This window comes from Paramormyrops kingsleyae, chromosome 24 (genome assembly GCF_048594095.1).
Source record: "Paramormyrops kingsleyae isolate MSU_618 chromosome 24, PKINGS_0.4, whole genome shotgun sequence".
Taxonomy (NCBI): Eukaryota; Metazoa; Chordata; class Actinopteri; order Osteoglossiformes; family Mormyridae; genus Paramormyrops; species Paramormyrops kingsleyae.
The window spans coordinates 24,124,640-24,148,687 of NC_132820.1; the positions used below are offsets into that span (position 1 = coordinate 24,124,640).

General features: G+C 44.2%; 1 long non-coding RNA gene, 1 other non-coding gene and 4 pseudogenes across 2 annotated transcripts; 2 read left to right on the forward strand and 4 right to left on the reverse strand.

Annotated features, from left to right (window-relative positions):
- Positions 1 to 1,622: 1,622 nt before the first annotated feature.
- Positions 1,623 to 1,753, reverse strand: LOC140582612 (U5 spliceosomal RNA; annotated as a pseudogene).
- Positions 1,754 to 2,117: 364 nt separating this feature from the next.
- Positions 2,118 to 2,312, reverse strand: LOC140582528 (U2 spliceosomal RNA). Its single transcript, XR_011985451.1, has one exon. It is a non-coding gene; the product is annotated as a U2 spliceosomal RNA (small nuclear RNA).
- Positions 2,313 to 3,044: 732 nt separating this feature from the next.
- Positions 3,045 to 5,636, reverse strand: LOC140582415 (uncharacterized). Its single transcript, XR_011985385.1, has 2 exons — positions 5,386 to 5,636; positions 3,045 to 4,525 (listed from the first exon to the last, which is right to left on the reverse strand). It is a non-coding gene; the product is annotated as an uncharacterized lncRNA (long non-coding RNA).
- A 5,273-nt stretch (positions 5,637 to 10,909) lies between these two features.
- Positions 10,910 to 11,087, forward strand: LOC140582633 (U2 spliceosomal RNA; annotated as a pseudogene).
- Positions 11,088 to 16,630: 5,543 nt separating this feature from the next.
- Positions 16,631 to 16,736, reverse strand: LOC140582492 (U2 spliceosomal RNA; annotated as a pseudogene).
- LOC140582636 (U2 spliceosomal RNA) lies at positions 16,703 to 16,840 on the forward strand (annotated as a pseudogene).
- Positions 16,841 to 24,048: the final 7,208 nt, after the last annotated feature.

The following is a 24,048-nucleotide window of genomic DNA, read 5'->3' on the forward strand; positions in this document are numbered from 1 at the left end:
CACGAGGGCAGAACGGGTGAAAACAGACAGATTTGCGGCGATCTTGGACATCTGGAAATGCTTCACTAGGAACTGTATTGAGAGTTTCACTGCAGGACAACACATCACCGTAGATGAGCAGCTGTTCCCGACCAAGGTTCGTTGTCCATTCACACAGTATATCGCATCCAAGCCGGACAAATCTGGAATCAAGTTCTGGATGGCGATGGATTTGGAGACCAAATACGTCTGCAATGCATCCCCTTACTTGGGAAAGGACCCCAATCGTCAGAAGGGGGAGAGGCTGGCAGAGAATGTGGTCATGAGTCTGATGGAGCCATTTCTGGATGACGGGAGAAATGTCACAACAGACAATTTCTTCACCTCACTGTCATTGTCACACAGTCTGCTTCAGCGCAAAACCACACTACTGGGCACGATGAATAAAGCTCGTCATGAGCTTCCTCCATCGGCAAAGGACACTGCAGGCCGAGAGAAATTCTGCACGTCAGTGTTTAGAAGCGGCAGTGTCTCCTTGACAATCTACGCGCCAAAAAAAAAGAAAACTGTGTGTCTTCTGAGTTCCTTGCACCGAGACGTGATGATCGGGGATGGTATAAAGAGGAAACCCAACACGATAACAGACTACAACCATATGAAGGTATGTGAATGTGCATATAATTTTATACCAGTGCTACAATGTTTCCTGATATGTACTATACAGGCCTATATCGGGTAGAAAAAAATATACTTATGTCTCTCTCTCTCTCTCTGCTTTTACAGGGTGGTGTAGATGTGTTGGACCAGATGGCACGCAAGTATACAGTACGAACAGCAACACACAGGTGGCCAGTAGCCGTATTTTATAACATGCTGGACCTGGCGGCAGTGAATGCCTATGTTCTGTACAAGGCGTGCACAGGGTGGAAAGGCAAAAGAAGATCATTTCTGAGTCTTCTAGCCATGGAACTCAGTAACCGATTCATGCTGCAAAAGGCAATGGAAGCAGAGAGGGAAGCTTTTGCAGCTGCTGCATCATTTGCTGCTGCTGTGCCAGGAACTGTTCAGACAACTCAGTGCCAGGTACAAGAGAGCTGCAACAGGAATCGCAGCAGATATCTCTGCGCAAAGTGTTGCAAATTCACCTGCGCCAAATGCAGGCACAGAGGTTACTGGGTCTGCAAACGCTGCAAACACTGACTATGAAACCACTGAGATGATGAAGAGGAACTGAGGGACTGAGAATTTTTTTTTACTTCTTTTATTATTATTATTATTATTGATTCTGTTTTCAGTCTATTTTTGACAAATAAAACACTTGTGTTTCTATATTTTGTGAAATTGTGTCTTTCATATTTGTGGGTCAGTCAGAGTGTGGGATATTTTGTATAGATATGGCAAGCTTGCCAGCAGCAGTGGCGGTAAAGAAATGCAAATGTGGCAGGGTTCACAGGTAACTAGTGTTTTTGCGCAACAAAAGCAGGAGGACAATGGAGCTAATGGCCTCTCCACCCGAGGTCGGGCCGAGGGAATTCTCACCAGAAAATAAAAAGCTCAGTATTAAAAGCTCAGTAACTAGTAACTAGCTCAGTAACTAGCTCAGTAACTAGTGTTAAACGGCAAGGATGAAAATGATTAGGATTAGCTCTTGCCAAAATAGGGCTTGTAAACTTTTGTGGTAGTCAGAATTAACCCAAACAACTATGACTATACCCCACGGAAATCTTTAGTAAAAACCGAAAGATTTATACGGGATGAAGAGAGACCCGAGTCGATATGGGGCTGCCGCTTAGCGGGTCGCCGTTAGCCGGGTCTCCGTGACGCCCCCGCTCGGAGTAGAATGCCCAGGGGCTCCTCCCTGTCCTCCCGTCCTCTCAAGAAACAGCAATCATTTAAACAAACATGAGGGAAAATTCAAAAGGCAAAGATGACGTCATGCCTTACCTCAGCACAGCTGTCCACCACACAAACAGCGTGTCACCTTACTTTAAAAAAAGAAAAAGAAAAAGAAAACCGGCAGGAAACGGGGGCCACGCCCCTCCCTCACAGCACATGCGGCTAATTAGCTGGCCATCCAGAGGCACTCAGTCTATTAGTCACCCACTCAGTCAGTTCTGCCTTTCAACAACAGGGGGCAGTAGAGGTGCACCGTTCCTGGAAGCACTGCAATACCGGGTCGATGCGTGGAGCGGACGGGGCAAGCCCCACTTCCGGCTCCCTGTTTCAAAAATCTGTTTAATATGTGGTCCCCTCCATGGGGGACGTATCAAAATAACCTTTTCATACCAAAACAAAATGTAAATCAGCTCAAATACATGATTAATAAATATTATGCTTGTGCTACTTATATTAACACATAATCACAATCTATGAGGTTGAAACATTCCCACACTATGCAAATCATGCCAACACAGTACAATAAGACTTTCAAAGATAATATTAAACAAATAGAACTACCTGCAGAACTATTACCAATAAAACAGGAAAAGGGCAATAAGACCAGCAAATACAATTATACACCATTTAAACCTAATTACAATTATATGGTCAATAAAACAATTAAAATGTCACCTTATATGCATGCTATTAAAAAGTTAAGACCTCTAACCCTCTGGAGTCGACGGCATCGTCGGCAATGCCGCGATCTTTCTTGTGTATTTCAGTTCATGACTCGCTGAAATCTTATTATAGAAACATAAAAAAAAATGCTGACTAAATCTGTAATCTGCATTCTTTTCAAAACGTTCATTGTCGGAAGTATTAAACTTTTTAAATCGGCAAAAAAGTAAACCATGTCACCTTACTTTGTTTTACCTGCATCGGGGGTGTGTAGTACCACTGTCACCCGAAGATCGCTATTCACATTCTAAATAGCCACATTAGCGCGTATTCAGATCGCATTCGCATGGTAATTTGATGAACAACGCAACGGTGAAACGCGATCCAGATACATCCCCTTCAGCGCCATAAAAGGGGGGAGGGACGTGGCCAGGTGATAATGGCTCATTCATTCACATGAAAGTTGCTACATATTCAATGAAAGGAGCCAGAAATAGTGACACGAGTTAGGTTTTTCTTATTTATTTATCCAAATGAATATTGCAACTACACCATTTAGTCATCTTCGTGTAGCCAAGACTTTGGTGATCAGATATCTGGGATCAAAACAAACTGCCAGCATTGCTTACAATGTAGTTTTATAATGTTTCTGCAAGTGTTCCAAACTGCATTTTGCCATGTCTATACTTTGAATGTCAAATTACAAACTTCACATAAATCTAACATATTTACAAAGTACACTAAGATTAAGATGAGTTTGTTGCCAAACCAAATATATAAGAAATAATTTATTTGCCAGGAATTAAGTTTTTGATATTGAATGAAATGTGTGAGCATGCCCCAGTTAGTGAAAGTGTGTCCCCTACCCCTAGACTCCAGAGGGTTAAAAAGGAACACATCCGCATGACTTCCAAGCTCTGCACAAGGGTCGGGCTAAAACGGCATCATACACCTTCCCAAAACACATAAAATCAGTAACCTTGGGAACAAAATAGGTTAATCGCACAATAAACAGCACAACAGATCAAAATGTTAATAAATATCAATAATGTTAATATTGATGAATAAGTGCTAACAGTGATCAACCAAAACAGTGCTCAGTAAAATCTTTACATGTCAATAAATAAAATCCATACCAAATAAAACACACGCACAGAAAAACAAAGCACACTTACCTAAAACCCGATGTGTCCTCTGTGTGCTTCAGGAAAATGCATCATGTCAACCCTGTAGGATGGAGTGTCACCACCTAGACGTACCGGGGCAGCTTTCGCCTAGGATCAAGGCAGTTGGATGGATGTCAACTTACCTCTGGGGGTAGGTCGTTTAGGTAGATGGCAGCTTCCTTCTGGGGCCTGGGGGTTTGGGTGAATGTCAGCTTACTTCTGTGATCAGGGTGTTTGGGTGGAAGCGAGCTTACCTCTGGGGTCAGGGGATTGAGTTGAAAGCAGCTTGCCTCTGGGGTTGGAACATTTGGGTGGATGTGAGCTTACATGAGGGGCCTGCATTTTTGGATGGACAGCAGCTTGCCTCTGAGATCAGAGCGTTTGGGTGGATGGCAGCTTGCCACTGGGGTTAGGGCATTTTGGTGGATGTGAGCATACCTCAGGGGCCTGCGTGTTTGGGTAGACTGCAGCTTGCCTCTGGGATCAGCATGGTTGGGTGAATGGCTGATTACTGGGAACAATGTGTTTAAGTGGATGGCAGCCTACATCTGGGATCAGGGTGTTTGGGTGGACAGCGGCTTGCCTCTCTGCTCAGGGTGCTTGGATGGACAGCAGCTTACCTCTGTGGTTGGGCCGGTTGCGTGTTTGGGAGCTTACCTCTAGGGCCAGGGCGCTTGGTGGACGGCAGCTTACCTCTGGGATCAAGGCGTCTGAGTGGATGAAAGCTTACCTCTATTATCAGGGTGTTTGGGTTTATGTCATCTTAACTCTGGGGTCAAGGCGCTTGGTTGGATGCAGTTGGTTGGGTTGGAGCTTCACCTCTGGAATTAGGGCATTTGAGTAGATGACAGCTTAACTCTGTGATCATTGTGTTTGGGTACATGTCAGCTTACCTCTGGGGTCAGAGCGTTTGTGTGTAGGGCAGCTTATCACAGCTAACTATCGATTAGTTTAACTGAATTTATCCAAAAATTATTATTATTTCTATACCTGACAGACAAAATATTGTGACTTACATATAATGTGACATGTTGTTAATGCAACCAGTAATCAGAAGACAGTGTGACATGTGCTGCACACCAGGGCAATTTCAGAATCACTAATCAGATCTGCAGTTAACACCAAGTTATGGTAAACCAAGTGACGCCTATATAATATACATGTATGGAAATCACACAATCCGAAAAATAGTTTCCCGAAATATTAACACAGAGGTATTTCTCACTCACTATAAAACACGATGTAAATTTCCCTGTAGTAATTAATAGATTAACAGACAAAAAACCCAGAGTCACACCAACGAAAACACAACGCAATGCTAGGGCCAACTAGCAAGAACTGGCTAACCAGGTAAAAATTCGCAATGAACTTCTAAATTATCGAAACTCAGTTACATCAATAAGTACATAAGTTACCACGAAACATACATGTATTAGTTTAATAAAGTCTAAGCAGAAATGATCAAAATAAATACGGTTTTGGTTTTGTTTGCCGGAGCTCAAACATCGGACATCTCCCTTAGTAAAAGGGTGTGGACTCTGGCCGTTGACAACCACGTGCCGCTCGCGCCACACAACGTCGTTGACCGCAGTCTGTCATACTCTCGCGTGTTACGTCTGACTGACACGCGCCGCAATAGTGAGATTTAGCAGTACTAACGTTAAAAAAAGCTCTTACTGACCTCATTTTACTGTATCATATGCGCAGTAATTTATCTTGCTTTCTTAAAATAACCAATAAATTTTGGTGCTACTGCTCTGTTTGAGTCCATGAATTATGTCCTGCATAGAAATGTGTAGTGGCAGAACATTTAAACAACTGGATCGCATTTTAAAACATAATCTTATGTAGACATCACACCTCTCCCGGAAGACTCCCGCAAATGCACCACAGCTCCCTCACACCCCCGAATAATGTGCAGCATCCTGGAAATCTGTCCACACAGAAATAAAAGCAATCAAACGCAGGGAAGTGGCCACGTGCCTACAGATCGTATGTTGGGCGTGGCTACGGATCGTCTGTCGCCGCCCCCCAACTTTCACAGCCAGCACCCCCCCCCCCCTTCCCTAAGGTGGGATAATTCAGACATCCCAACCTGCAAAAACTCAATTCAGGGAGGTGCCCCCAACCCCCCGACAAGGAGAGAGATAACTTCAACAAACTTGATTTCACAGTTTAATTTGTTCATTAATTTCCTCTAGTCAGCGCACTAAATTACGAAGGTCAAAATTATGTATTTTGACAATAATATAAGTAGATTATTTTACCATTTATGCAAATTCCTTAATTATATTCCATTGCTACTTTACAAAAGTCTTTCATGACAGCATTAGCAACTAACCAAGTGTCTAACTAGTGTAGACCTGAATAATACAGCACATGAAATGACACTTGTTAAACTCACCTCAACATGCCTTTTACAATCGTTTAAACCGTCATGGGCAATGCTGAAATCACTGTTGCAAACAGTACAGCCTACTTTAATGTAAAATCAGACAGATTGCTTAACTTGCAGCTGCCCAATTACGCGTACATATTTTATTGCCGCAGATAATTAAGGTAGGTAATACAACGCTGAAGGTTAGAGGTATAGTACGATTACATATGTACAACATGTGGTCATTTCAGTCAGACAAACGTTTAAAATGGAAAACCAGCTTTTACCGGCAATTTCCATAGCACGTCCTAGTCGAAGTACTACACTGCCATCTATTGGACAAGTCAGGTTACTGAATCGTGAAATGTGTCTGTACTGAAATGGATAAAACAAACATAATATCTTCAGTCATGTTTTCTTTTAGGACCACTACAAGAGGATTATCAGTATGAAGGTTTATCAATAAAAATAATTTATTAAAATAAATATTACAGGGCTCTCCCTGAAAATAAGATGCTCTTAGCTTCCAAAGCCAAGGACACATTCTAGTGTTTTTCCAGGAGACTGGACCTAACTAACCTGGGGCCTTATGAAAAACAATCAATCAGTTCATGTTGAAGCTCACAAGGTGTGGAGAACAAGAAACACAAGTAAGGGAGAAAGGCAAGGTGCAAAGCATACACAAGCAGTGTAACGACATATCAGTTACAATGTATGATTAAACATACATCATTTCTCACAGTATGAATAGTGGCCCGTTGCTCCTACTATAGCCTCACGCCTCCAGGGTCATGGGTTCAATCTGCACCCCTGCTGTAATAAACAGTGAAGTTATTACAGTAACATGATGTTTATCAGTAAAATAGTACACTCAAAAAAATATTTAGGCCTAATATTTAGGATTTATGTAATTTAATTGCATATAAAATTTCCATGCATTTGGATTACATAGTTTTAAAGAAAGCAAATTAATAAACGTAATATAATGTGTATTCATCAGTTTAATATAAATAAAACAATTACGAATGAGATTTATGTAATTGTGTTATGTCCAATGTTTTTTAAATAGATAATAACTAAGATTATGCATTTACAATACATACAATTTGTTTTAAATTCATATGAACCAGATTTATGTATAAATTTTTTATAAAGATTATATAAAACTCATTAATAAATTCAAAATGTTTAAAATGCATTTATAAAAATTATATTTATGCAATTCTCCCAATGGATCAAATGTAAAAAAAGACAACTGTTTCACATTTTAACCATTTATTGATACTGAAATGCATGTAAAACTACATTAAAAAAACAGAATTGGTAACACTAAGTTAAACACTGTTCAGTCTTTGATTATGTAAAACTTCTCAAAGTGTAAATGAGCAGCTGTGACAAAAACCATGACACTTTTCTCCATTTTTCTATAACAAAAAAATAAAGCAAGCAATTGTAAACAGAACTAAGCAGCGATAAGTCAAATATTAATAAAAGATTGTTCTTAACAACCTTGTTAAACTGGAGGTACACTTAATTGGATTTACTTAATTTAATAGTGGACAGTGGTTGCACACAGATGTTTTGCTTTGGCAGCAACTTGAACAATTGAGTTAAATTAACATAACTTATTCATATTCAATAAACCTGTGTACTTTCTGTTTATACAGTGTGATTGAAACATGTTTTGTTAAAGTAATTTGAGCTCTTGGAACATTTTATTCCTTCTTGATTTTATCACTTTATTCCAACACTATTCAATAACTTTTCCTCCAATACTATTTGGTCACTTAAAAACTACATGTTATTTTCATTTTACATGTTAATATTATATTTGAGTGTCAATTACACAATTTTACAATGGTATTTTTATTTTTCTTTCCCATCAATATAATTTAGAGCAGCAAAACAACTCTCCCATTTTCCAATGGTTTCAGTTCTAGACAACAGCTGATTTATTTTCAATTTCTAAACCCAAATGAATACAAAATGAATAATGAAGAAAATGACAAAATCCAAGTTACGTTATTTTCTGCAAAATATTTTCATTCATTGTGCGTTATTATTATAATTCACATGTTCCCAACATTTTGATATTTTATGTACACAGCAAATGTGCCAGTGTTAAATTAGCACTGCATGGTGTCTATATGGGTCCACACCATTCAGTGATACATTTAACACTTTACAGTGTGCAGTGAGTGTTCTTTTTACAGTATTAATCTTTATTAACTGTAATAGTGTTCAATTTACACCATAGGGTAAATCAATGAGTCTCCACCTCCACATATCTTATAAAAGGCAGATCAGACAATTTTACTTCTCCGCAGATTGCTTGTTCTAAGTCCAGCCATGGACTATCTACCGGGCTTGATTTGATCCAATTTGTTATATACTGCAGTCTGTTGGCTAAGAAGTAGTGATAGAAACTTGGTAGTTCTAGACCACCATTACCTTTGGCTTTTTGCAGAGTTTTCAAGCTGATTCGTGATGGTTTGTTCTTCAATAAAAATGACAAGATGCTTGAGTCTAGTGATTTAAACCAAGCCATAGAGAGTTTATTATTGATCATTGAGAACAAGTAATTGATTTTAGGCAGGACCATCATTTTAATGGTGGCAACTCTTCCAATGAGTGATATAGGTAGAGATTTCCACTGCACAAGATCCTCTTCCACCTTTTTTAACAAAGGAATATGATTCATCTGTACTAGATCTGAGAGTCTGGTGGAAAAATTTATGCCTAAGTATCTAAGGTTACCTGACTGTAAAGGAGTAGTAGTTGTGTTTTGGAAACTACAATTCAAAGGCAAAACTGTTGATTTGCTCCAGTTGACGGAGTAGTCTGATATAGATGAGAACTTATCTATAAGTGATATTGTCTTCAGAAGAGAGGTTGGAGAATTCCTAAGAAAATGTAATACGTCATCTGCATAAAGGCTTATCTTATGGTCTGTTTTTTCTGTTTGAATTCCTTTAATATCTACATTTTGTCTAATTAGTTTGTTGTTTTTAATTGTATTTGATCATTTTAATATTTCATGGCCAATTTTAATATTGTCACTTTGAATGTCAGGGGTTTGAGGAACGTTTTAAAACGCACGTTGGTTTTTAATCAGCTGGCATCTTCCCCTTCAGCATTTGTTTTCTGCAGGAAGTCCACCTCCGGGACCAGCGGGACGAGGCTCTCTTTTCACGACAATGGAAGAGGGGTAGATCCTACTGGAGCGTAGGTGGTGTCCACTCCTCAGGCGTCGGGATTCTTTTTGGCGACCGCGCCTTTGAGGAAGTAAGTTAATTTACCGCTCTTCAAGGCAGGGTTTTGGGAGTGGACGCCACATGGAGGGGACAGCGCCTCCGGGCCATATGCATCTACGCTCCAGTGGAAGCCTCGTCCCGTATAACTCTCTCTGAAGAGTTGTCCCTGTTCTGTGTCACAGATCGACACTTGATTTTAGGAGGGGACTTTAACATCGCGTTGGAGGGTAGAGAAGATGTCAGCTCAGGGCATTTTCGCCATTTTATTCGTTCCTTTAAACTTGTGGATGGTTTTAAAACATGCAACCCCAGCATGCTGGGCTTCACCTGGCATAATAGTCGCGGAGCCAGCAGTCGCATCGACTACATTTTAGCTTCACCCCCCGTTGTTTTTGAAAAGGTGTCCCTCTCCCCACAGTGGCCCACTGACCACTTGGCAGTGGAGGCCACTGCCTCCATAGACGCCCCTGTATATGGGGGCGGCTATTGGAAAATGAACCTGCAGATCCTGGAGGAGAGCGATTTTAGACACCTTTTTTTAGATCACTTCTCCGAGTGGCAGAAGGACAAGCCTACCTTCCCCTCTGTGGCCGAATGGTGGGAGAGTGTGAAGGACAGGATCCAAACCTTCTCCATGCAGTATAGCAAGCAGCGCAGGATGGAGAAGAAATTCTCCATTCTGCAGCTGGTGAGAAGGTTGCGGGATGAATACGCCACTTACAACAATGGGGGCATGTATTAGGATGAATTCACGGACGATTACGTCACCCACGTGGCATGGAATTAATCCTTTTACTATAATATTCTGGGAAGTTGTAATTGTGGATTAATTCTGATCGTGTGTGGACTGATCGTCCTGAAATTCAGATCAATTGTCCATGATTCACCCCGAATGTTACTAGACTGCACTATTTACCGATCCCCTGTAAAACCTAATTTTGCCATAAATAACTTGGGCTCGTAAAAAGAAGCCAGGATGCTCATCTTGCATCAAAAGCATGCATTTGAGATGACATTTTAATTGCATAAATGGCCATATGTGTTTACTTAGATTTTAATGGTGTGTAAATATATTGGTTGCTTTTATTGCTTTTTTTTGTGCTTATTTTATGGTGAATGGTTCTGCAGATAGTTTGTTTAATACTATTTTAAAATATTTTTAGTAATGTCTTATTGTATTGGCATTCACTTATATGATATGGGAAAATTTCAGCCTGTTATATTATGACTATTTAATAATAATAATAATAATAATTGATACTTTATTGATCCCCGTGGGGAAATTGTTTTTACGCCTCCCTCAACTTGCTCTTTGTAGAGCAAGCTGTCCGCGAAGGGCAGCCACCCGTAGCGGCGCCCAGGGAGCTGGGGATTGAGGGTCTTGCTCAAGGACCCGCAGACGTGCTGAGGCTGGGCTTGAACCGGCGACAATGATATTTCTGAATATCATTGTTTTAGTAGGAAAATGTTCTTTTTAATTCCCTTGTTGACAGTGCCAATTTTTTAAGTGCAGTTTCTATTATATGTTTTAATGTGTTTGTGTCGATGTAAATAATTGTGCAGAACTGTTTAATAAAGTATTTGGATCTGAAAAAAAAATCTGTTTTAACAGTTTAATATCTGATACATCCCCTATGGAGGGGACCACATATTAAACGGATTTTTGGAACAGGGAGCCGGAAGTGGGGCTTGCCCCGTCCGCTCCAGGCATGGACCGGGTATTGATGTGCTTCCGGGAACGGTGCACCTCTACTGCCCCCTGTTGTTGAAAGGCAGAACTGACTGACTGACTGACTATATAAAGTACATGATCTTACCACACTGACATTTCTGATTTTGCTAACAATCATGTACAGTAAATTTAAAAGCTTGTAAGAAGATTCAGTGTGCAGTTACCAGGTTACAAATAAACAAACAAATAAATAAAATGGCATCAGAAGAGAAGTACGATGACAGTAAAATGTGTGAAACTAGTGGAATGTGAAAAATGTGTGTGCATATAAGTCTCCACATGTATAAAGCGGCTGTATAGCATAACAAAAAGGAGCAATGGATAACTGACATAAAGTGCTTACTGTCCATAACGACAATGAGTCATGTACGGCGTAAGATAAACACAACATGCGTTAGCTTTGAATATGCATAATGCACACGCAAGAATCATATGTCTTTGGAATCGAGAGAACTATCAGATAACTTCAACAAGTTACCAAATGGATGCAAAATCAAAGATAGGCTATTAATTTCTGCCTGACACTAACCTTGTATTCCTCTGTCACATGACCGGTGGGAAGTAGGATCCGAATGCAAGCTGTAGGGCAGAACCCCCTTTGCGGGGAGCTTTTCTGGCAGGCAGGCTTGGGCACAGAGACGCAAACAGACAAGGACAGAACTGGAGAACATTGGCCTGGGCACTTTACCAAACTAAGGAATGGGAAAACACAAGGCAGCTGGTAGTGACTGACAGAAGGACAGGAACATGAGGTGAGACTAATGGCGCTTTTCCACTGCATAGTACGGCACAGCACGGTTCAGTACAGCTCACCTTGGTTTGGCTCAGTTCGGCTCGGTTTGCGTTTCAACTGCAGTTTAGTGCCGCTTTAGAGTGGGCGGGATTATTCACATGTCGTTATAGTTGCGCCGCCTCTACTGCCGTGACATCATCGTAAACGCGCCACAAACAAACACACAACAATGGAGCATATCGACGGAATGGTGTTCTTCATTCTCGGCATGTGGATGTTTTTAACAGCAAGGCGAAGGAGTTTGTTTCAAAAGAGGCTGATGGCAGCCAAAGAAAACACAGCTAAAAAAACTAAGAGAGTTTTGGTTTTTCACTTTTTCATTCCGCGTCGCCCCATCCAGCTCTCGCTGGATCCGCTCCTCGGCTACCAACGAGAGGAACGTCTGCACTTCCTCAATAGACCACGAAACAGCCATTTTTGGTTAAAACAAAATGGTGCGTCCGAACCTTCGCTGGCTGTGCTAAAAATCTAGCGGGTCTGTTGTGTCTCGTGTCGCAAGTTCAGTGACGCAGTAATGACGATTTTCTCCGGCCAATCAGTGACCAGTAGAGTTTACACGTCACTTTTTGGTAACGGTTCGGCGCGCTTGGAACCTTGGATAAGATGGTACTAAAAAAAGGACCAGGTACCGGGTACTGTTCCCAGTGGAAAACCCCTCAAAAGTGAGCTGAACTGAACCGTGTCGTGCCGTACTATGCAGTGGAAAAGCGCCATAATAAAGACCAAGCGTGGCTCATTAGGGCCACGTCAGGGAGGAGAACTGGAGAGTAAGGTTGACAGGACGGGCAGGCCATGACAGTAACACCCCCCCACCCCCCAATCCTGTGCCCTCCTGGTGCAAAGGTATCATTAAGGGGACACACAGACCAGGGCAAAACCAAGGACAGCAGGGGAGACAAACCGCCAGGACACAACTCATGACAGGCCAGGTAACCCGACAGGGATGCAGACTAGGGACCAAAAGACAAACAGCGGGTGTCAGTGGGCAAGTGGCAACAAAGGAAACAGAAGAAGGAGACAAAGGGAGGGATTGGGCACCAAAAGGACCAAAGGTGGCACAGGACAGACAGGGCAGGACACAACCAGACAAACAATGTGCAACAAGAATAGGGCCAGGAGAGGGAGCCAGGGGGAACCTAAAGTGGGAAGCAAGAGTGACTGGAGTGGGGGCTGGAAGAGTGAAATCGGGCTAAGAGGTGAAACCAGGGAGAGCCACGGGGAAGCAAGACTACAGATCAAGCTCCGAGGTGCCGCAGAAGGGTCACGGCCAGGGGGGCCTTCGGAGTCCTGTCTGGGTCTGTAGAAGGACGAGCTCCTCTCGTCTGCGCCAGCCGAGGGAAGAACAGCATCGGTAGACGGCGAGGGGTCGGCAGAGCCGGAGGGCATCGAGGAGCAGGCAGGACAGGAACTGGACCACACCGTGGACCCTGCAGAACAAAAGCACAGGCCAGTACCAGTGCCGGAGGAAACCGCAGGTGGTTCCTTTTGGGAACCAATGGATGGGGTCCCCCGAAAAGACCCCCTTGGACCGAGCTGGGGTCAGGCGGTAAGTCTGGGTAGCATACCCCAGATCTTTCCTCCTGGAGCCGAACCCCCGACCAGTTTTCCGTTGACCCTGCCGTTGTCACGGCGATAACCTCCTCGGCTGGGGAAACTCTGGTCACGGGGCTGACACCACGGACTGGGACTCAGGGCAAGAACTGGAGGGTCCCACTCCATGTCCTCCGGGCCGCCTGTGCCTTAATCCATACTAAATGTAATTAAACAGAATGAAGCTTAAAAGAATAAAATGGTAAAGAGAGGAAAATTTAATGTGTAAGTTTCAAAAAACGGGCTCTTACTTTTATTCAGATGTTTGCAGGCGTTGTGACTCTGTGATGAATGGTGACGTATGAGATCCTGAGAATGGGCTACGCCTCCAAGGGTGAGTGGCAGGTGGCATTTCCCAGGAATTACAGGCTGGAGATGTCTGAGGAGCTCTCCTGGAGTGAAGACAGAAAGAGAAGAAGGGAACAAGCAGAGGGTGTGGGGAGAAAAAGACTGCAGATCCAGTTACAGGTGAATTGTACAAATGCCCTTGAAGTCTTGGTCCATGAGGGATCCAATTTTTAATTAAAAAAAAAAAAGGACAATAAATTATTTAAAAATAGAGTTTTCATTTATATCTGTCTAGGAGTTAAAACACATAAAATCAATTAACTTACCTGGTGATTTTGGAACTTCTGACCCCAAATCAAAATAATATAGATTATAACTAAATGCATCGTTTTATTTGGGAAAAAGGGATAAATTAAATAAAAGGTTAAATTTGGAATCTAAAACAAAAACAGCAATTTCACATCAGGAATAAATATCATTTCAAGGGTCTTCAGTACATTTTTCCTGTGTCTGCTCCCTTTACACGTAGAGAGTGATATAAACATGTACCAATATGTTAGACTGACTGAAATGAAACAGAGAAAACGTAAAATAAAGAAGTAAGGAAAATAGAGGTTAAAATGCACGGTAATTTGTCATATTGGCGCAAATGCACATAAAAAATGTGCAACCGATTGCTGCATGTATCGCTTTTAAAGGTTAATGCGTACTTGTGAACCAGTTATGTCCATCACTGCGTACATAGCTAACAGAAAGTCAAAACGCATTGCTGTGCTCTAGAACTTGTGAAGTAACTTGCGTGCCTGCTAGCGGCATTCCAGTTCATTTCAAAAGGCATGCACAAGCAGTGCCATCTTGTGGTTTGTCATATATGGCAGATAGGCATGTTGCTGGCCACCCTAAACGAGGACCCAGCATGATGTTGGCCACTGCTGCTGGGCTGCTGTCACAGTTGGTGATTTTTGCTACCTGACTCGACGGTGATCTCAGCCATGGTCCATCTCCTGACCCCCATTATATTTTGTGAATGTAAACCCGTTTAAGTTCACTGCTGCACAGTGGGAAGCAAGAGATCAACTCTGGCGTGTACTGACAACGTAAAATTCGAATAATACTTATCGATGTCAAATATGTGTATCTACATGCAACTAACCAACTATTCAATCAGACTCAGGATGTGCAACAATACCAGGCCCATTTACAAAACAATACTCATATACTTTAGTTTGTGTTCACTAAAGGGGGGGGCGAGGCCATTGAAGCACCATGCTTGCATTAGTTATAGGACAGACATGTGATCGTGTTAAATCCCCAAAACACAAAAATAACACAACACTACAGTCACCACATCCTGTCAGCTGGATGGAAGGATACTTTTTTTTTTCAAACACTGGGAAAGTTGGCCGGTGAAACAAAACTGGACACAGACAGAAAAGAACCCCACAACTCTCCTCACTGATCTGTCACTCAAAGGTCAACCCCCCCCCCCCCCCCCACACACACACACACAGGACCATACAGTAGCTCAGCCAAGGCTGGTGATGTTGGAACGGCCACCGGGGGGCGCCACTATGCGGTGGCCAGGGCGCCTAGGGACATTGTCGTCAGCTTGGGGACCTGAAAGGCAGCAACAGACTAATTTCAGAAAGGGCTTCGACTGGATGTGTGCAGTGATCATTTTCCATATAGAATTTAAATGTTTTAAGGTCCTTCCACAAAAATGAACTACAAATAAACTACAAATTTACCTCAAAATGGCAATTCCATGGCAATTATGGATGTTCAGTTGTTAATAATAAAAATATATGTTTATTTATACTCAAAGCTTCATAAAACCACACGGGCAAGATTATACGCTGATCCTGGCTCTGCAGAGGACGGCAAAATAGCGCATTGATATTTGTACTCATGCACCAAATTTATCGACCTATGAAATGAAAGAAGAGTTAATCATGTGGAAGAGAAGAGAGGAAGAGACAGGTAGATTGTAGAAGACGTCATGCAGAGAACCACTGACACGTATGGGTATGAACTTGAAGAGGAGCCCCAGGTTTGGGATGAGAAACAGACACGAAACACCGGAAGGGAAAAAGAGGATGGCCACCAGGTGCAGAATGGCCTGCAGAATGCAGGAAATACCCCAAGAAGCCATGCAAAGGATCCACTCCTTACTCAGAAGTCAACTTGGCCAATACCCAATCAAACCCATACCCAAAATTTTCAGCATCAAAGAACTCTTAATTCTCCTTCACTGTCTTTTAGCCCTCAGTCTCTCCCTGGCTCCTTCCTGCCCTGGTACCTCATCTATCACCAAGGAGTTTACAGCCTACAGGAATGTCCATCATCATGACACATCGAAGCAATAGCGGTTAACCTCACAAACCTATAGCTGATGTGTGCTTGTTATGTTTGCTTGTATTTGTGTTACCCTCCAACTGCTGAGAGTCCGGCCTTGGAAATATATAAGATGATGCAGGTGAAGTCAGGGCAAGGTGCTAGGAGACATCAGTGTCAATACAAGTACAGACAATCGTCATTGTGGGGTCCCTTGCTCCCCAACATGCTGGGGAACCAATAAAAAGGAAGAAGGCATGGACTCTGCCCAATTAAAGACCTTATTGCATGTGTGTAGGAAACCAAATTTCTCTGGGCTCCGCGTGTATCACGGTTACATATGAAGCACACATGTGTTTAAACTTAAAAAAAATCAGGATGAAAGGTGCCTTATTCCCTTTTGCACAGTCATGATACATTTCTGTAATCACATCTCGTCAGCAAGGGGGTATCTCACGCCCCGAAAATTAATATGAATGATTTCTGTTTTTCACCATTTTACTTCAGGTGCTCCGGTTCGATAAGCAGACCCTGTCTCACTCAGTCACCCACTCAGTCAGTCAGTCTGAGTCAGTCCGTTTAATATGTGGTCCCCTCCATGGGGGACGTATCAGATATTAAACTGATACTACACTTGATCTTAGCCAAAAGGCCGAGAAGCCTTTTATTAGATGGATTTTTGGAACAGGGAGCCGGAAGTGGGGCTTGTCCCGTCCGCTCCACGCATCGACCCGGTATTGCAGTGCTTCCGGGAACGGTGCACCTCTACTGCCCCCTGTTGTTGAAAGGCAGAACTGACTGAGTGGGTGACTAATAGACTGAGTGCCTCTGGATGGCCAGCTAATTAGCTGCATGTGCTGTGAGGGAGGGGCCCTGTCCGTGCACAGCCCCCGTTTCCTGCTGTTCTTCTCTTTTATTTTTTTTTTAAAGGAAGGTGACACGCTGTCGTTTTGGTAAGGAATGACGCCATCTTTGCCTTTTGAATTTTCCCTCATGTTTGTTTAAATGATTGCTGGTTTTGAGAGGACAGGAGGACAGGGAGGAGTCTGGGCCCTGAGGCTGACGGCTGCGACATCCCTGGGCATTCTACTCCGAGCGGGGGGGGGCACGGAGGCCCGGCTAACGGCGACCCGCTAAGTGGCAGCCCCATATCGACTCGGGTCTCTCTTCGTTCTTCAGGACCGGTATACATTTCTTCTCCTTTCCGGATTGGAAAAGACAGGAAGGAGCAAAAGTGGAAGAGTTGACGAAATGGCGTCGGATGGCATAGCTTCCAGCGGTGGGGCGTAAAGACCTTGCATTCCAGAGCATCCCCGCGCATATGAGAGTCTGCTCCGTACATCTCCATTCAGGTAAGTCAGCTTCCGGTGTGATCACTAGACTCCATTCTTGTGTTTGTCCCTAAAGAGAACAGCCAGGATAGGAAATGCTGGAAACCCATCCCGACCGGAGTCCATCCCTTCCCGGTGGCACAGTAACCTGAAAGTGTTTGTGAGTGTGGTTTATGTCAGATTAGGAGAGCTGAAATTAACCTTTTGTTGGATGATAGTCGGCGACCAAAACAAGAGCTAGATCACAGAAAAGTGTTTCAAAAGCGACAGCGTCAAAGTGAAATGCAACACTGGATGGAAGTTTTCTAGTCCTGATGAAGGATGTAGAATCAGAATCCAGATATGTTTCCATACAAGGAATTTGCCTTGGTGGTGCTTTTACATGACATTACAAAGAACATACATCATTTAGCAAAGACATATGCAGAAAGGTAATAGACAATAGACTGGCAATTGGGTAATATGATAATTATATGATAATTAAGTTTATTAATGGCAGTAATGATGGTATTATGATATTTATATATGTGTGTGTACATAGTAATCATTGTAGTATGAATATAAACTATATAAATGGTATAATAATTTAAAGGGCTCTTGAATGGTGCCGTTATTAAGTAGCAGCCAAGTCAACTATATGTGCAAGAGTGCAATATGTATACAGAGTTTGCAGTATGTGTGCATAATGTGCAAGAGTGCAGAATATAATCATAGAGGAAGTTTATCAGTTGTTCACTGGTTATGCTGGTGGATATTTCACTGCAGCTGACGATTAATTGAATGTCCATTCAGAGACTGGTTTGGTTAATGAGAGAGACTACCTGAGGGGAGAAGCTCTTGGCGTGTCTTGTGGTCTTGGTTCTGATTGCCATGAGTCTTCTCATGGAGGGTAAGGCTTGAAAGATGTGGTGAGCAGGGTGAGATGGGTCCTCAAAGATTTTGTATGCCCGTTTCCTGGTTCTGGTGATGTACAGTGTCTGGAGGGTAGGCAGGTTACTGCCAATTATTCGCTCTGCTGAGCGGATGATGTATTGCAGTCTGGCCTTGTCTCGTTCAGTGGCTGATCCAAACCAGGCTGTGTTGGAGGAGGTGAGGATGGACTCAATTATTGCAGCGTAAATCTGGGCCATCGTGGTTATAACATGTTATTTTGGATCAGGCACGGACAGTTGTGAGAGTTCAGTCCGCATTAGCGCCGATACAATAGTATTCAATGCAAAGCTAAAGTCCACAAACAAAATTCAAACAAACAAACAAAATTCTAACATATGTCTCAGGGCACTCCAAGTGTCAGAGCAAGAAATGGAGTCCAGTGTTAACTGCATCGTCCACAGGTCTGTTGGTTCTATAGGCAGACTGTAGCCTGGGGTCAAGCGATGGGTCTGTGATGAATTTAAGGTATGACAGCACAAGTCTCTCAAAAGCCTTCATTACCACCGATGTGAGAGCCACTGGTCTGTAGTCACTGAGGCAAGAGACTCTGGGTTTCTTTGGAAAAGGTGTTATTGTGGATGATTTAAGACACAAAGATCCAGTGACTGGTTGAAAATATCTGTGAAGACAGGTGATGGTTGATCTACACAGTGCTTCAGAGTGGCTGGGAAGACAGAGTCGCTTTCCTTGTATTCTGACTCCGGAAGATCTTGTTTACATCTCTGTCGTTGATTCTCCTCGGGAGGTGGCTGGACGTGGCGGGGGGGGCTTGGGGTGAGCTGGGGAGAGTGTGGGCGAGGTGTGAAGGTACCCAGGTGTGAAGAAGGCCATTGAAAAGGTGAGGGCTGTATGATGCATGAATGTGGCTTTTCAAACCCACAGTAGAACCCACAGTATCACCACTCCTGTAGGCTTCATCTTTTGTTTTAGGAAGCTGCCTGAGTTCAGTTGTAAACCATGGTTTTTTCGTTATTATAGCTGACAACAAACTTTTTGGGAATGCGAGAGTCCTCGCAGAAGCTTATGTGCCATGTTACAGTGTCCGTGTATTCATCCACGCTGTTAGTAGCAGTTTTGAAAACATTCCAGTCTGTCGAGTCAAAGCATGATTTTAATTGCTCTACAGCTCCGCATGTCCAGTGTTTCACTCTAGTAACGACAGGTTTAGCAGTTTTCAGATTTTGTCTGTATGCTGGAATTAGATGAATTGTTGCATGGTCAGAGTTTCCTAGTGCAGCACCAGTCATTTTCTGTCATTAAAATGTGACGTCTTTTCAGTTACCTATTTATTTCTTTTGGCTTTTTCTTATTATTATCTATGTGTTCATTGTAATTGATTAATAAAATTATTTATTTTCATTATTATTTCTTTTTCACTTATCTTTGAAATGTGATTTTGACATTTTAATTTGATTATATCCTTGTCTTTGTAAAGCACTTTGAATTGCCTTGTGCCTGAATTGTGCTATATAAATAAACATGCCTAAAATCTTTGATAATGACAATGTGCCCAGCCGGCTGTGAACTGTTCGTGCGCTTCAAGAGATTTGTAGTTTTTAAACTCTTTAAAAGTGTACGCACTAATGACAGAAACTAGGTGGTTGACAGTGTCCCCATAAGAAAGCCAAGGTAGCGCATCGGGATCCCTTGTTCATGTGTTCGCTGGCATTTCATAAGGGTCGACGAGGACACCATAGACAGTGGTGTCCTCTCACTGTTCTTCGCTTTCTCCATCTTTGCATTTCTTGCAGTGTGAAGATCTGCGAGCTGTTTAATTTTAGTGACCGCTCCTTTTCAGGATTATGTCGTATATGTTTAACATTAGTTCAAAGTGTGGAAGGGAAATTTAAAGTGATGGTAGGCCAGGGTTGGGAGGCATTGTGGGATTGTTCTTGTGTCTCAGGTTATGTTGTTTTGGGGATGGTGCCGTGTGTCCTTGCCTCACAGCCACCTGCACGGAACCAGCTTTGCAGGCCACAGACCTTGGAGAACTGGGCTGAAGAGAACATCTCCGGGCGGAGAAAGGGGGGCTGCAGGAAGCCTTGAAATGTAGCTGCTATACTATGCTAGACGCAGTTTGTTGTATGGTAGCATTTGAACACACAAGCAAGTTATGTATCCATAAGGGTTGTATATGTTTACGCTGAAATCTTTATTTAGGTAATATAGGGTTGAGGTTTCCCTTACTGATAGCATTGTGAGCCATGCCAGCCATGGACACCGAAGGGGGGATTGCACCTTTTTGCTGGGTTGGGAGTGGAATTTCCATAATGTTTAGGGTTTCTGCCCTCCTTCCTAGGCTGGATAGTGTTGGGGCACGGCGTCTCCACCGGGTCCGTGGATGAGAAGAGATTCACAGCTGACATGGGGAGAAGTTGCAAATCACCGGTTTATTGTCTTGACTGATTATAATCAGGGAGCGGCCGTCTGACATACATTCAGCATGTACAGGAGGAGGCTCTGCCATATGTATCAGCTGTATCCCTTTTAAAGCCCTTTGGGCACCCCCCCCCCCCCCCCACCCCTTTCTCGGTACCTTCCGTGTACGTGACAACCACATGTGTGATTCCAGCCGGCTCGTAGTTGTCCTTCTGGAAGGCTAAAAGATAAGTAGGGGCCGCTGATATTCTCTGTCGCCCCCCCTATCTGTTCCGATTAGGTAGCCTTGCCTTGCCGGCGCGCCAGTCAGTTCTCATTTTGATTAGTTATAGCATTATAGAATCATTCCCTTTATTTTATTAATTATTCCCTCAATTCCCCCTTTTGATCTCCGCAAGGAGATCACCCTGATTATGCTGATTAGTAATATTTTCCCTTATTTATGAAATTTTGCATTCTGCCTTTTGATCTCCGCAAGGAGATCACCCTATTGGCGGGGGAGGTGTAGTTCAAAGCTGTCCAAATGACCTTTGCCCCTCTCCGGCCCGACAGGCAGGAGAGGCATCATCCGCGCATAGGTGTCATCACGGTAGTGATGAGACGAACTGACAGTGCGCGCAGGCAGGGAATACAACAACACCCACAAGTGACTAAAATCGCAGCAAAAGTAGCAAAGGATAATAAAAGCGAGCCCATTAAGCCTTTCCACTGTCCGAACGCTGAGGTCAGCCAAGCATCCCAGATGTTATTGATCCCGGATTGTGCATGCATTGTTTTGGAGAGGGTCCGGAGACCCTCGAGTGCCCTGGTCACTGAGCCGTCTGGTGCTGTGTTGTTGGGAATGTAAGTACAGCATACTTCCCCAAACATAGCGCACACTCCCCCCTTTAGGACTCTGAAGAGTTCCACACACAATCCTTTCCATCCAGCCTAGGAAGGAGGGCAAAAACCCTGAGCTTCAGGGAAATTCCACTCCAAGTCCGCCACAGGTCTTATAGTATATTAACCTGCTGATTTCTGGGTGCGGGGTGCATTGCGCATTGTACCCGAGTGTGGCTGGAACACTATGCTGGATTGCTGAATAAAGAAGAAAACTTTGCTCATTACATGCGAGGTCTGGAGTTTGATTCAAGTGTGACAGAGTGAGAGTGATTATAGAGGATTATAGAGTCATAGTTGTTTGGGTTAATTCTGAGTACCACAAAAGTTTACAAGCCCTATTTTGGCAAGAGCTAATCATAAGAGCTAATCCTAATCATTTTCATCCTTGCTGTTTAAATCACTCATGAACAGATGTGTTTGTGAGAAATTGGTTTGTTTTAAGCATTTTGAATTTAAATAAATACTGCAATACTCATTGCAGAAATACATCTTTTCCAATATTGTGCGGCCTAATAATGAAGTACTTACTACTAGGAGATATCTAACAACATAAGATGCAACATTCAACAGGGGGTAGTGAAGTGATATGTGGCAGATCAAAGTGCCAATTCGATGTGGGGCAGTGATTAGCATGTGGAGAATGCTGCAGCAGTATTACAAAATCAGCAACTCTTTTAAAAATAATAGTGATATAAATATATTATTTATTCATAAGTATATAGAATTAGTACACAAAATATAAGTATATAAATATAAGCATATAAAGCATATAAGTACATAAAGTATAAGTATATAAAGTTTAAGTATGTAAAGTATATAAGTATAAAAATCTTAAGTATAAAAATGATATGTATAAAAATGTTATAAGTATAAAAATGTTATAAGTATAAAAAATTTTAATAAAAAAAGTTTAAGTAAAAAAAGTTTAAGGGCTCAGAGGCCTGCTGCTCCTACTCATCAGAGTGGATTTGTTGCTTCAATTTCTTCTTCAGAGCCTCTGCTAAAATGGCAGCAACGTCCTCTGAGGCCATGGGCGTCCCCTGCGTCAGTCCCCTCCTCGGCACTGGCGTCCCACCTGGCGACCTCAGCACCGGGTGCAGTTTAATGCGGGGCAGCTCCGCCAGGACATCCACTATGTTGGGGCCTTTGGTGGGTCCTGCGCCACTTCCCTGACGATGACTTGTCTCCTGCTTGGGGCCCTGGATACTAGCAGGTGGAGGAGGCGGCAGTGCAGGCGGGGGGGCGGTGGAGGAAAAGGGGGCGGGCGGTGGAGGAGGAGGGGCGGCAGGCGGAGGAGGAGGCGGCGGTGGTGGCGGCAGTGGAGGAGGAGGGGGCGGCGGGCGGAGGAGGAGGCGGCGGTGGTGGCGGCAGTGGAGGAGGAGGGGCGGTGGAGGAGGAGGCGGTGGAGGAGGAGGGCGGTGGAGGAGGCGGCGGCAGTTTAGGAGGAGGAGGGGCGGTGGAGTAGGAGGGGGCGGCGGGCGGAGGAGGAGGCGGCGGTGGTGGAGGAGGAGGCGGCGGTGGAGGAGAAGGAGGTGTCCCCTGTGTCAGTCCCCTCCTTGGCACTGGCGTCCCACCTGGCGACCTCAGCACCGGGTGCAGTTTAATGTGCGGCAGCTCCGCCAGGACATCCACCATGTTGGGGCCTTTGGTGGGTCCTGCGCCACTTCCCTGTCGATGTCTCTGCTTGGGGCCCTGGATACTAGCAGGTGGAGGAAACGGCAGTGGAGGAGGAGGAGGCGGGGGTGGAGGCGGCGGAGGAGGTGGTGGCGGGCGGTGGAGGAGGAGGGGGCGGCGGCGGACGGAGGAGGAGGGGGCGGCGGACGGAGGAGGAGGGGGCGGCGGACGGAGGAGGAGGGGGCGGTGGTGGCGGCGGTGGAGGAGGCGGTGGCAGTTTAGGAGGAGGAGGGGGCGGTGGAGTAGGAGGGGGGCGGCGGGCGGAGGAGGAGGCGGCGGTGGAAGAGGAGGCTGCGGCGGTGGAGGAGAAGGAGGTGTCCCCTGTGTCAGTCCCCTCCTTGGCACTGGCGTCCCACCTGGCGACCTCAGCACCGGGTGCAGTTTAATGCGGGGCAGCTCCGCCAGGACATCCACCATGTTGGGGCCTTTGGTGGGTCCTGCGCCACTTCCCTGTCGATGTCTCTGCTTGGGGCCCTGGATACTATCAGGTGGAGGAGGCGGCAGTGGAGGAGGTGGCGGAGGAGGAGGGGCGGTGGAGGAGGGGTGGTGGAGGAGGAGGGGGCAGAGGAGGGGGCAGCGGCGGTGGAGGAGGAGGAGGAGGCAGCGGTGGAGGAGGAGGGGGCGGGAAACAGCTTGGAGCTGAAGTGGGGACTACAAAAGGAGTCTCAGTGGTCTCCGAACTGCTCCGGGATATATGTGGGTCAGTCAGGGCACCAGCAAGCATGGAGATCTCGGACCAGAAACGGCCCACCTTGTCTTCGAGGGCTGCAATCTTTT